Source organism: Brassica napus, chromosome C8 (genome assembly GCF_020379485.1).
Source record: "Brassica napus cultivar Da-Ae chromosome C8, Da-Ae, whole genome shotgun sequence".
Taxonomy (NCBI): Eukaryota; Viridiplantae; Streptophyta; class Magnoliopsida; order Brassicales; family Brassicaceae; genus Brassica; species Brassica napus.
Window position 1 is genome coordinate 8,280,114 of NC_063451.1, and position 14,860 is coordinate 8,294,973.

The window sequence follows — 14,860 nt, forward strand, 5'->3', positions numbered from 1 at the left end:
GATTCGCGAAGTCAAGATTCAGCGGAACTCTTCTGGCAGTCTCGTAACATCACAGCCCTAGAGGAAAAATGCAAACCAACTTGCGAACCTGTGGTCACAGTCTGTCTCAACGAAGCATTTCCGGAATGATGCGTCGAGATCGGAGCCAATCTCCGCGAGCCTTTGAGAACAAAGCTCATAATCTGTCTAAAAAAGAACCTCAATACTTTCGCATGGGCCGCGGAAGATATGCCATGGATCGACATTAACATAACGTGTCACGAATTAAATATCGATCCGACCTTCAAACCCGTCAAACAAAAAAGGCGGAAGCTAGGACCCGAACGGGCTTCCACGGTAAACGACGAGGTCGAAAAATTGTTTAAAGTCGAGTGAATAACGAAAGTGAGGTATCCAGACTGGCCCGCTAACCCTGTAGTAGTCAAGAAGAAAAACGGGAAATGGCGAGTTTGCGTGGATTTTACCGACCTAAACAAGGTCTGTCCAAAAGATAGTTTCCCTTGATCGATTAGTAGAAGCAACGGCGGGTAACGAACTTCTGTCTTTCATGGACGCCTTCTCAGGTTACAATCAAATTATGATGAACCCTGACGATCGCGAGAAGACTGCGTTCATTACCGATCGCGGAACCTATTGCTACAGGGTAATGCCCTTCGGCCTCAAAAACGCTGGCGCAACTTACCAACGACTCGTGAACCTTATGTTCTTCAAACAACTCGGTAAAACGATGGAGGTTTATATCGACGACATGCTCGTCAAATTCCTCCAAGCAAAGGATCACGTATCACATCTCGAGGAATGTTTCGCGCAGTTAAATTCCCATAACATGAAGCTCAACCCGACAAAATGCAGGTTTGCCGTGGCATCAGGGGAATTCCTCGGCTACCTAGTCACATTCCGCGGCATCGAAGCTAATCCAAAACAGATCAACGCACTGATCGAGATGGCTTCACCGAAGAATAAGCGGGAAGTTCAAAGGCTGACCGGTAGGGTCGCGGCACTTAACCGATTTATTTCACGATCAACGGACAAGTGCCTGCCCTTCTACAATGTGTTACGGGGAAATAAAAAATTCTAATGGTCGGAAGAATGTGAAAACGCTTTCCAACAGCTGAAGCGGTATTTGGCTTCCCCTCCAGTCCTCACAAAACCCGTGGAGGGGGAACCTTTGTTCTTGTACATCGTTGTGTCGGCAACAGCTGTGAGCGGCGTCCTGATCAGAAAAGAACGCGGCAAACATAAACCTATTTTCTATATAAGCAAAACCTTGCTGGATGCCGAATCTAGGTACCCACTAATGGAAAAATTAGCATGTGTGGTCGTAACATCGGTCCGAAAACTAAGACCATATTTCCATTCCCACACGATCGTCATCCTCACGACTTTTCCCCTACGGACGATTCTGCATAGCCCGAGTCAGTCGGGCCGATTGGCCAATTGGGCGGTCGAATTGAGCGAGTACGATATCGAGTACCGACCGAGAACAAGCGCAAAATCACAAGTGCTTGCAGACTTCTTGGTCGAACTACCGACAGGGACCATAACCAACGAGGAACCAAATTCCACCTGGCTCCTCCACGTCGACGGATCCTCATCCAAGCAAGGATCATGCATCGGAATTCGCCTCACATCTCCGACGAGCGAGATCTTAGAGCAATCCTTCAGGTTGGAATTCCACGCCTCAAACAACGAGGCCGAATACGAAGCACTCATCACAGGGCTGCGTTTGGCTCACGGCTTGAAGATACGAAACATCCACGCTTACTGCAACTCCCAGTTAGTGGCAAGTCAGTTCAGCGGAGAGTATGAAGCCAGGGACGAACGGATGGACGCGTACCTCAAACTTGTCCAAAATCTAGCTCAAGAGTTTGACTGTTTTGCCCTTACGCGGAATTCCCCATTCCGAAAACATCCAGGAAGATGCTCTCGCGGCCTTAGCATCAAGTTCTGAACCAGGACTTAAAAGAGTAATTCCGGTCGAGTTCATCGAACATCCGAGCATCGGACCACCAATCGTCGTCAACCTCATAGAAGGTCAAGATGACGAGGAAGAAGAAGTTAGGATACAACCGCAATCGGAGCAATCTGATTACGGCTGCGATACCCCATGGCTGCAGACAATTCGAGACTACATTATCAACGGACACCTACCCACCGAGAAATGGGCAGCCCGCAAAGTCCGAACATAGGCCGCGCGCTACGTAACAGTGGACAGTGAAATTTATAAATGGAGATTCTCCGGACCACTCATGACGTGCCTGGAAGGGGAAAAAGCAAGAAAAGTGATGGAGGAAGTACATTCTGGGTCATGCGGCAACCATTCCGGTGGAAGATCGCTGGCATTGAAAATCAAACGCCATGGATACTACTGGCCGACGATGATCGGAGATTGCGAGAAGTTCACACGAAAATACGAAAAATGCCAGAGGCATGCTCCAACCAGCCGAAGTTCTCTCCTCCATCACATCGCCCTATCCCTTTATGCGCTGGGCCATGGATATCCTCGGACCCCTTCATAATTCAAAGCAAAAGCGTTTCCTTTTAGTCTTCACCGATTTCTTTTCAAAATGGGTAGAGGCAGATTCGTACGCGAGTATAAAAGATGTCCAAGTCGAAAGTTTCGTATGGAGAAACATCATCTGTAGGCATGGAGTTCCTTACAAGATCGTAACCGATAACGGATCTCAGTTTATCTCCACCCGGTTCGAGGCGTTCTGCGAAAAATGGAAGATACGACTTAACAAGTCGACGCCCAGGTATCCGCAGTGTAACGGACAAGCTGAAACGATCAATAAAACCATTCTCGATGGACTGAAGAAACACTTAGAGGCCAAAAAAGGCAGGTGGGCCGATGAACTCGAGGGAGTCCTCTGGTCCCACCGTACCACCCCGAGGCGAGCAACGGGAGAAACCCCTTTCGCTCTGGTGTACGGAACGGAATGCATGATTCCCACAGAAGTAGAGTTCCCCGGTGTTCGAAGAAGATTACTTCCCAAACGAGAGGAGCTCAAAAACGCCATGCTCCTGGATTTTCTCGATCTCATTAACGAGCGCTGAGATCGAGCGCTCATCCGAATCCAAAATTACCAACACGCAGCTGCAAAGTACTATAAATCCATCGTACGGAATCGCAGATTTTATCAAAAAGATCCGGTCCTTAATAAAGTCTTCCAAAACACCGCTGAACGAAACGCGGGAAAACTTTGAGCAAACTGGGAAGGACCCTATAAAATCGAAAAAGTCTTCCGGTTGGCTTAAAAATTGTCTCCGGAGAGATGCTCGATTCATATCTAACAAGTCATGTAAGCCGATAACCTATTGCGGACTTTAAATCGGTACGAATCAGGTTAAAATCGCGATAGATAAATCGACAGCCGGCTAGTCACCGCATAAAATCTTAAAACCGAAAGTAAACCTAGGTCTTGCCCTAAACCCAGCGCACTGGTCTCTAACATCTCAAGGCATGATATCCAAAAGATACGAGATCCAAAAACCATGCCTGTATGTTTATATTCGACATCTTCAGATATCCCGCAAAGTCTATATCTCGCGGAAAAAACTCTCGAAACGGATCTCGAACAAAATATTTCGCATCGAAGAAGGATATGAGACGACAACTCATCACCCTCCTTCCACGCCATACGTAAACTTATGAAAAAGAAAGCCGCAGAGCGGCAAAGATTCAAAGCCACATACGGTCAGTCCCGAAATATGAAACATCAAACATAAAAAAAAAAATCTCTCGCAAGAGATCTAACCAAAGTCATCCTCAGAAGTCACGCTCCCTCTTCACCCGTCGCTTCGTCCAAGCCTGGAGCCGCATCACCTCTGCTTTCTCCGAGCACTGGATCTTTCCCCTCTGGGCCTTCTGAACACGTCGGAAGAAAACACACGGATTTCAGGTCAGCTAGGATGAGATCAAAATCTCCATCCACGACTGCCAAATCTCCCTCTTCGGCCTCTAAGGTCGGAGGAGTCTCACTCTGAAACGACTGAACCACGGCCACCCCACCCTCAATCGTCGCCAAGGCTAAGTCCCTGTTCCGGATGCACTCGAGGGAGCCCAGAAAGGCAGAGATCTTCGCCAAGCGAGCCTGAAACTCAGAACGAAGAGCGTCTGTGGCCTTTCGGATCCCGCGACTCGCTAATCCTGCATCGCCCTCGATCTGACGCTGAAACCGACGCACCTCCGAAGATTTGGCCTTCCTGGCTTTCTTCTCCTTAAGCAGTGAACTCGCCATCTTCCCGAGGTCCCTCTCGAGCTCCCCTATCGCGACCTCGAGTTTCGACACTTTCACGGAGTGAGAATCCTTGACAGCCGTCAGCATGGCCTCGGTTTCAGACCATCTACCCTGCAGCTCCAACAACTCCCCGGCAAGACGACTGGTCTCAGAACCGCACTCGCTGATCATCCCATCGATCATCGACATGAACTGCGAAACGAGAAGAAAGTTAGGGATTTTTTGTCTTTTAGAAAAATATATAACAATCAAAAGATTAAGTGAGCGACAAACCTTTCCGCGAAGCCCCGACGCTATGCTCGAGCCTCCTTGCTGCGAAGATTCCCCGTCACCGCCCTTGGTTAACTTCCTCTTCCGGCCCTTAGGCTGAGCAACCGGAACAACACTAGGAGCGCGCAGCGCTAGAACGATCTCTTTCCTGGCCGGAGGAGGAGGAATAGAGTCAGCAGCCCTCTCCTTATCCTCGACGAGAATCGGAGTCGTGGACGATCCGGCAGGTAGAGCCGAAGTATCCATAACGCCCGAGCCTGCGAGAGTTTCCGCATCTCGCAGAGTTACGACCTCGGTCCCGTGACCCGGAGAAATGGCCAGTGCAGAAGAGGATGAGAACTCGGCGCCAGCTCGAACCTGTTCCTTCTCGGCTTGGCGACGAACTAGTCTCTCTCGAAAGGAGAGATGGTCAGCAACGCAAGCCGGCGCTTCGACCGGAGAAGTCGGAATCGGAGCCGGAGAGGTGGCCTCGCCCATCTCAACATCGGAACTTCTCTTGTCACCGTGGGAAGAAGACATGTTGAAGGCAAAAGATTTGGAGCTAGAGAGGTTTTGGAGGTTTGAAGAAGGGAAGATGTGAAACAAATGAATGACAAGAGCTCACTACTTATAGAAGTATGGGCTCGGAATTTTATATTTTCAATATATACTTTCTCAAGAATTTTCTTCCGCGGAGTTTAAAGTAAACTTTGTCCAATATGCCTAACTTTGCCAAAATTGTCAAACCGCGCGCTAGAGTCTCGACTCTAACGATCTGGGGGGCTAACTGTTGGGGGTCAAAAACGGTTACGACGAAGTTAACATTCAAAACGTCTGAAGAAGAAAATGAGAACTTTCTTCGACAAATACTTTTTCGAAATAGATTTTTTCTTACGTAAAGCTTTGCGGAGGAAACACGAGACATCAGACAAGAGCTCGAAAAAGGTCGCTACGCAACGACCGAACGCGTGTTCCGCTCGGTCGCTACGTAGCGACCGAGCTCGACCCAAGTTTGGTCGCTATGTAGCGATCAAGATCGAGCCAAGCTCGGTCGCTACGTATCGATCGAGCATCCGTTCCGCTCGGCGGCTATGTAGTGACCAAGCTCGAGCCAAGCTCGGTCGCTACGTAGCGCCGAGCGTCCGTTCCGCTCGGTCGCTATGTAGCAACCGAGCTCTTCCGAAACGTCGATACAACATTAGTCCATGCATTCTCGTCTACCCTTCGATGCTACCTCCCGAAGGCCGTAGCGAACCCATTTCATGTTTCCCGTCATTTTAAGTCATCGATCAAACTTTACGGTAAAAACCGCGGAAAGTTCATTCTTTATCGAAAGAAGCCGTAATAAACGCTTTGAGTCAGAAGACGGCCCAAAGGGACCTAAGACATGACTCGAGGCCCAACTTACGATTTCTTAACCAACAGCCCGTAAGCCACATGACGGTTTACGCTTGGTTCGCAAGGAAAGATAAATGTCAAGTTTCCGCAGATAAATACGAAATTTTGAAGATAATTACGAAGATCGGAAAAAATGGAATATCTCCATTTTTATGCTATGACGGCTTAAGGGCAGGAGAGGAAAAGCGTAAACCGACCTATGAGCCAGTATATAAGGAGTCCTAGGCGAGAGGCATGAGGGGATACTTTTTTCGGAGCAAACTTAGCACTTAGAGCGATTTAGGCATATTTTCGTTTTTGTTATTTCGTACTGCGACTCAATTAGGTTTAGCCGTCTTAGGGTTGCTAGAACTAGGAATCTTGCCGACAGCTCTCGAGCCCAGGCTTATACCTTGTTGTAACGCTCAAACACGGATTCGGAATAAGATCTATTTTGCTCTCTTTTTACGATTTTTGTACTTTGTCGTTGATATCTCGTGTTCTGATTGCTTAGCGTGTGTTATTAACAGATCTCCGGGACCTCTGGGAAATTAGAGTTTTCCTAGTTTCCTAATTTAAACCAAAATTGACAGTGCGAATTTCGGTTCCCACATCTAGCATTGGGCCGGTTATGAACCGGGCCGGTTATGAACCGAGCCGGTTATGGACATCCACAATATGATTTATAACATTCCTCCTTGGATGCCATAACCATACAAGGATTGTAATACGCTTTAGATGTTGCCTCATTGAAACCTTACCAGGAAAACCCAGTGGAACAAAACCATGGTGAAGGAAAAATAGTACAACACGTATTATTCCCCCTGTTCTGAACAACTCGCGACTGGCCTATTGAACAGCCAAGATCTCCGAATGGTTTGAAGATGTGGCCGAGATCATCTGCTTCATGGAACGCCATGATATAGTCGTTCCACCATGTGTGAAAACATAGCTTGTCTGTGATCGAGCATTGTGTGGATCCGAAAGATAACCTGCACCAGCAAAATCAACTAAACCTTCTTTGTTTTGGTTAGTATAAAATAAACCCAAGTCTTTCTTTCTTTGCAGGTAACGAAGAACATGTTTAATCCTGTTCCAGTGCTTTTGGGTTGGACAAGAGCTTAATCTAGACAATAGATTCACGGCAACACATATATTTGGTCGTGTGACTAGCCAGATACATCAAAGGTCCTATGGCACTTCGGGACCAAGGACATCTATATCGTCCATCTTAGGACGGAATGGATCAGTGTCCAAGCCGAGGGACCTCACGATCATGGGGCTAGATAATGGGTGAGACTCGGCCCTGTTGAATCTCTTGAGTACTTTTCTGTATATGCCATTTGATGCACAAGGATTCCATCTCTTATGTACTCAAGCTGTAATCCCAAACAAAACTTTGTTTTTTGTTCAAGATCTTTCATCTCGAATTCTTTCTTATGATATTCAACTGTTTGGGAAATCTCTCCAGAGGTTCCTAGGATATTTAAATCATCAACATACACTGCTATAATCACAAAGCTCTGGCCGAATTTCTTTATAAAGATACAAGGGCTGATCGGATCATTCTGATATCCTTCTCTCTCTAAGTACTCACTTAACCTATTGTACCACATTCGGCCTGATTGTTTCAATCCATAAAGTGACTTATTCAACTCTATACAGTGTTGTTCTCGAGTACTCGATTTGTTTTCCAACTCTATACCCTCTGGTACTTTCTATAAATCTCATTATCTAGTGGCCCATATAAGTATGCAGTTACAACATCCATTAACCGCAAGTCTAATTTCTCTCTTATAGCCAGACTTATCAGGAATCTAAAAGTAGTAACATCCACCACATGGGAGTATGTCTCCTCATAATCGATTCCTGGTCTCTGTGAGAATCCTTGTGCAACAAGCCGGGCTTTATATCTCACGATCTTGCCGTGTTCATTTCTTTTCGTCACAAAGACCCACTTATAGCCGACTGGTTTAACATCATATGGTGTCTGGACTATTGGTCCAAAGACATCTCTCTTCTTTATTGAGTTTAACTCCACGTTTATAGCTTCTTTCCATTTGATCCAATCTGATCGTTGAGTGCACTCATAAATAAACATGGGTTCATGATCCTCATTCAAATCCACAAGTTCAAGTGCTACCTTTTATGCAAATATATAATATCAATGTCGACATTTTTTATGTTCCATTGTATCCCAAACAAGACATAGTTTATTGAGATCTCGTTATTATCAGGACCTTCAGTACCTTGAATCTTGGCGTCCCAAGAATCAGTATTAGATATATCAGGGCCGGCCACATATAAGCATTCGTGATCGGCCGCGATCGCTATTAGAGTTTTGGGATTGGCCGCGGTTAAGTCTCGGGATTTAGGAACGGCCACGGTCGTGTCTAGGGTTTCAACAACCTCAGGTTCATTCTCTGAACCTTTCTTAGTTTTCCGAGGGTTCTTATCTTTGGAACCTATTGGTCTACCACATTTCAAACGTTGTCTAGACTCTGTAGCAACTTGATTGTGTCCCTCTTGAACATCAATTCTGATTGGTGCATTAGCAGCTGGTATATATGACTTAGTCACTCTTTTCGGGTCAGCAAAGGAATCTGGCAATTGATTTGCTAGCTTTTGTAAATGTATAATCTTTTGGACTTCTAAATCACATTCCTGAGTCCGAGGATTTTGCCAGGATAAGGATGTTTGATTCCATGTAATCTTTTTTTTTTTTACAAGCTTATTGATATCTCCCCCTAATGTTGGATGTTCGGATTCATCGAAGTGACAATCCGCATACCTGGCCTTAAATAAATCACCCGTAGTTGGCTCAAGGTATTTTATAATCGTGGGAGAATCAAATCCAACATATATCCTCATCCTCCTTTGAGGTCCCATATTTGTTCTCTGTGGTGGAGCAATTGGAACATAAACGGCACAGCCGAATGTCTTAAGATGGGATATGTCTGGTTCATGATCCGTAAGCAATTAATGGGGAATATTTATGTTCACTAGACAGTCTTATACGAATCAGTTCGGCCGCGTGCAAGACCGCGTGTCCCCAAGCTGTGGCCGGAAGCTTAGACCTCATAAGCAATGGTCTAGCTATTAGCTGAATTCGTTTTATGAATGATTCGGCCAAGCCGTTCTGTGTATGTACATGTGCCACGGAGTGTTCCACACTTACCCCCATGGACATACATTAATCATTAAACGCTTGGGACGTGAACTCACCAGCATTGGTCTCTAACCTTAGCATAGTAAAAGGCCAGTAGAGAGCGCATGTATAGACTCTAGGACTTTCTTATAGCCTTGGCCAATCTCTATGATCTGAAAGAACTCTTTGTTTCCTTCGCCCTTAGTCTCAATATGAAAGTCATTCATTCGAATGTCTTTAAAGCTCAATAGGCTTCTCTTAGAGCTGAGTGAATACAATGCATCAGATATCTCTAGATGCATACCCTTAGGCAACAGGATGTTAGCCTGGCCATAGCCCTCAATGAGACTGGCTATACCCGGAATGATACTTTAGAGACTTCATATAAAAACTTTCATTCATTAATAAAATAAGTTCAAAGCAATCAAAACATAGAAAACATAAAGCAAAGAACACGAAAACATAGATGTTGAATTCATATTCATTCTTTTAAACAATCTGAAGTTTCATAATCCATAAGATCGTCTCGTTCATGATTAAAATCATCTTCACCATCTTGATAAGTCATATGAGCTTCAGGATTTTTCCCTTTCAAACTCTCTTCGTAGAGGTCAACGAGAAGTTTGGGAGTCCTACATGTCTTAGCCCAATGATTATCCATACCACATCTATGGCACACGGATTTGGTCGAGTTTTGTGGCTTGAAAGATGTACCACGGCCTCCATAGGAGCCACGGCCATATGAGTTGCCTTGGCCTCGACCAAACGAGTTTCGGTCTCGACCACCACGTCCATGCCATTTTCCACGATCACGGTTGTGTTGGCTATCACTCTGGACATGGTTCGATTCTTCCTTAGCCTCTACGGTCGCATGTGCCTCAGGTAATGGGTTTGTTCCAAGAGGTCTCAATTCACTGTTTCTCATCAACTATTCATTGTTCTGCTCAGCGAGCAAGAGACAAGAGATCAGATTAGCATAAGTTGTGAAGCCCTTCTCACGATACTGTTGTTGTAACAACACATTGCTTATGTGGAAGGTGGAAAAAGTTTTCTCAAGCATATCCATATCTGTTATATCCTCACCACACAGTTTCAATTTTGAAACTATTTTAAACAGGGCCGAGTTATACTCGTCCACAGACTTGAAGTCCTGGATTCTGAGATTCCTCCAATCATACATAGCCTTTGGTAATAACACCGTTCTCTGGTGCTCATATCTCGTTTTCAACTCTGTCCAAAGGTCTAGAGGATTCTCAATAGTCAAATACTGATCTTTGAGACTCTCAATAAGATGATGTCGTATAATTAATATCGCACTGTATCTATCTTTCTCACTTGCATTATTGCCCTCAGTGATACATTCATCGAGTCCCTTGGATTTTAAGATGATCATAGCATCAAGTGCCCATTGCAAGTAATTATCTCCAGAGAGACTTAGGGCAGCAAAATCCAAGTTGTTGGTTTTCGACATCTGAAATCATATGTTTTATAATTTAGATTTAAAAGTGTTCAAGCGAATGCGATCAATATGCTTAAGCAATCCGGATTCCATGTATGATGCAAATAGGTTATTTGTATATGATGCATACATTTTCAATCTTAGCATTCAAATTCTATATGCAATCAGTTCATACTATTATGCATGCATGATGCAAACAAGCCGCACGGCTACAATATTAGCAAACGGTTTCAATGCAATCAATACAATAGTTATTTGTTTTCAATCTTAGCAAACAGTTTTCTAAGAGTTCAATGTGTAATTGCAATCAAACAGTCGAGCAATGCAACAATTAGGGTTCATTCGAGAATGTATGAAAACTATCAATACTAGCCGGATCATTATCAAGACGAGAATGCATAAATCATTTAACCTAGCAAGCGATTTCTATTTCAATTCAAGCATTCGGTTTTAATCAATCAAACAAGATAGTATTCGATTTTAATTTCAAGACATTAGGGTTTCGATGAAACAATCAATACGACTTCAATTTGAAAATCATTCAATCGGTTTTATCAATTCAAACAAACAAATTCAAGAATGAGATTATCAATCCTAGCAATCGATTTCTACGTGATCAAATTCAATACGGTTTTAATTAATCAAGGCTAGCATACTATATCCAAATACACAATCATTCAAACAATCAATTTCGATTCAAAGCATTAGATTAGGGTTTCGATTTTAATTCATTCAATCAATCAATTTGATTTCGAATTAGGGTTTATAAAATCGAATGTGTTTTAGTATCATTCATGCAATAAGCATGTATGCGGCTAGGATCATGGATATTAGGGTTTCGATTTTGATCTAAGATCATTGGGGTTTTGAGATTCAAAACCATTAAGGTTTTGATTTTAATTGATACAACAATCAATCTCGATTAGGGTTTGGGGTATCGAACGTATGATTATGAGCTTCGGTTTACTCATTGGGGTTTTGATCTATTACCCTATGGTTTTAATTTCAATATTAGATCATACTATTAGGGTTTGTAGATTATATGGTTTCGATTCTTATCAAACAATCAAATTCGATTATGGGTTCTCTTTAAGGTTTCGAATTACCTTAACCTCAAGTAGGGTTGAATGGACCACCAAAGAGATGAACCGAGAGCTGGAACTGATCGGAACGCGAGCTGATGTTGTCGCGAGCTGTCTGATTGCTGAGATCGGGAACGCGAGCTGTCCAACGTGCTGATCGGGTCGCGAGCTGTCTGAGATCGTCTTGTTTGCGAGCTGAGGTTGAACAAGCCGAGATCGTCTGAGCTAGGATCAGGAACGCCTTGAGCTGAAGCTGATCGGGAACAGATTGCAAACAAGGATCGGGATGTAAGGTTTCGCGATCGGGATTAGGATGGTTTGCCGGTAAGGATGTTCGCCGATTAGGATTAGGGTTTTAGGCGGTTTGTTTTAGCTTAGGGATTTATATTCTATCGTGCTGATAACGTGTTGTGAAACTAGAGAATAGAATATATGTTTCTGTATTATTAATAAACATAAGGAGCCCTTTATATATAGGGAATTACACCGTCATAGAATAATGGAAAGACTAATGAAAGGAAATACAAATACGGAAAGAGTACAAATCATAATATAATAAGGAAAAGGCAAGATGCCGATTCTCTTTCTCTCTCTCTCTCCTCACGGTTGACTCTCTCTCTCTCTAGCATTGGGCCGGTAATGAACCGGGCCGGTTATGGACATCAACAATATGATTTATAACATAAACAAAATTATTACACAGCTAGATATTATTCCTCAACATAGATAAGTTTGGACTCCACTTCACATCATCTCTTTGTACCACTTTGGGCAGAAGGCTTTGGAAGACTTTCTGAAGACTTCGTGGGAAGTCTTCTAGCATAAAATACATTAGAAGATTTCCCAAGAAGTCTTCCGAGAGTCTTTCGAGAGTCTTCCGAGAGTCTTCCAAAAATTATCCCAGAAGTCTTCTAAAATATGTCTCAGATATGAAAAAATCTGCATATTCCAAAGCTTTTAAAAGACGTCAAAATAGAGAAGACTTCAAAAATAAATTTTTAGATAATAGACAAAACAGTCACATTAGGTTGGATCTATAATTTTTTAGAATCTAATATATAAAACACACAAAATACATATCCAAAATTTATACCACTTTAGGCAGAAGACTTCGGAAGACTTCCTGAAGACTTCGTGCGAAGTCTTCTAGCATAAAATGCATTAGAAGACTTTCTAAGAAGGCTTCTGAGAAGTCTTCCGAGAGTCTTCTGAGAAGTCTTCCGAGAGTCTTCTGAGAAGTCTTTCAAAGTCTCTCAGATCTGAAAAAACCTACAAATTCAAAAATATTCAAATGACTACAAAAAAGAGAAAAACTTCAAAAATGAAATGTTTTTGCTTACAAAATAAACAAAACAGTCACACTATGTTGAATCTATAGCTTTTTAGAATCTAACATATAAACACACACATAAATTCAAATCCAAAATTTAGAGATCTACCTTTGAAAGAGTGAAATATGAGAATCATGTAATGAAAAACCTGCAAAAAGAAGATAAATTAGTGAGAAGACATAAAAAAAGGTGAGAAATGGATATAAAGTTTGGTGTTTTGATGTTCAAAGAAATTAGAGAGAGGTTGGAGAGTTTTAGAGTGAGAAACATTACATTTTTGTTGCAGTCATTTGAGAGGAAGAAAGAGAATGTGTAAATTTTCTTTATATAAGGAGACAAAAATTCCAATTAGGTTAAATATTTTCGACCCAAAAGACTTCTGGAAGACTTATGTAAGACTCATGGAAGACTTTGATTTAGGCGGAAAACCTAAATTATTCCAAAATTTAGGCAGGAACCATAAATTTTACTTAAATTTAGGCGCGATGTGTCGGAAGACTTCTTTTTAAGTTTCTGTGAGTCTTCTAGACCCTAAAATTAAATAACTATGCAAAGAAAACCTTTTTAAACTTAAAAAAAACTTATAAAGTGTTTAAATCAAATTACTAGATAGTTACTAAACATATATAGGTCAATTTGAAAAAGGAAGAAAAGAAGAAGATAAGATTTCAAATCTAACCCTAAAGATACCAGCAATACTATGACATATGTTACCAAACCCTAAACCAATGACTCATGAACCAATTTACATTCACTCATCTATGTTGAAAATAATTCAATTTCAGATAAACTAAATTTACATCATTGAAAAATGTTTATTATTACATGATTTCAAATTTTAACCGATGAAAATATTTTTTATAAAAATTTTAAATTATTTTTAAGATCTAATCCATGAGAAGACTTTCTAATATCACTCAAATTACCCTAAAGAGTGAATTTACTCTCTCTCAAATAAAAGGTTCAATTGCAATACTTAGGGATCAAATCCACAAGGAGCTAGGGAACCTAATAAATTAAGTAGGATGGTTTAATGATTAAAATGTAAATTTGCAGTTTTGTTGAGCAAGTAATTCCTCAATTGATTGGTTGATGTTTTGGTGCTTAAAAGGAAATAGTTAGACTTAGGGTTTTTATTCAGGAAAATTGGAATTATAATCCTACAGATGCCTAATGAGTTGCATGCATGATAATGTAGAGCTCAACTACTAAATAACAAGTCAATCAGCTCTCGCGTTTCTGGACTTGTCTATTAATTAGATCTAATGACCCAAACAAGCGTGTTTGATCAATAGCAAGTGTCGATCGATTATCCTATAGGGATATCGATCGTTACACCTTTCACTCCGTCGATCGATTATCTAATATGGATATCGATCGACGCGCTTCTAGTTAAGCTTTATGGCGGGTTGAATGATGCTCACTAAGCTCACTAGCTCAGCTCTCGCCTTACTCTAGCAAGAATCTTAGCTCAATTAGAATGGTTTCAGGATGAGAATGAAGCTATCGCTTTTATTTAACAATCCTAAGGCAAGTTCTAGGTAGCTAATCTAGAATTAAGCATTAATGACATTCCTAATGATTATTATCACAACTCAGCAATCATAGTTAGGGCTAATCCCTCATAACCTATTTAAACCCTAAAATCTAACAATGGAACTACTCAGACATGACCAAACAATTCATAACAGCAATTAGGTAAGAAAACTTCATTAGAATAGTAAATAGATATCAATGGAGTTCCAATCACAAATATAACTTTGGATCTTCTCTCCAATCTATCAAAATCCTAAAAACCTTTTGCTGATAATAGTAAAACTAGAAAAACAAGAAAGCGCACTTTGCCTCTAACATGGTAGCAAAACTTACATAATTAGGTTAAAACTCGTCAGGGGTAATCTTGTAAATTGGTGAAGACTTGGGCTTCAAGTCGGCTGTGACCAAACGGGCTTTCTGCGCGCTTCGCTTTCGAT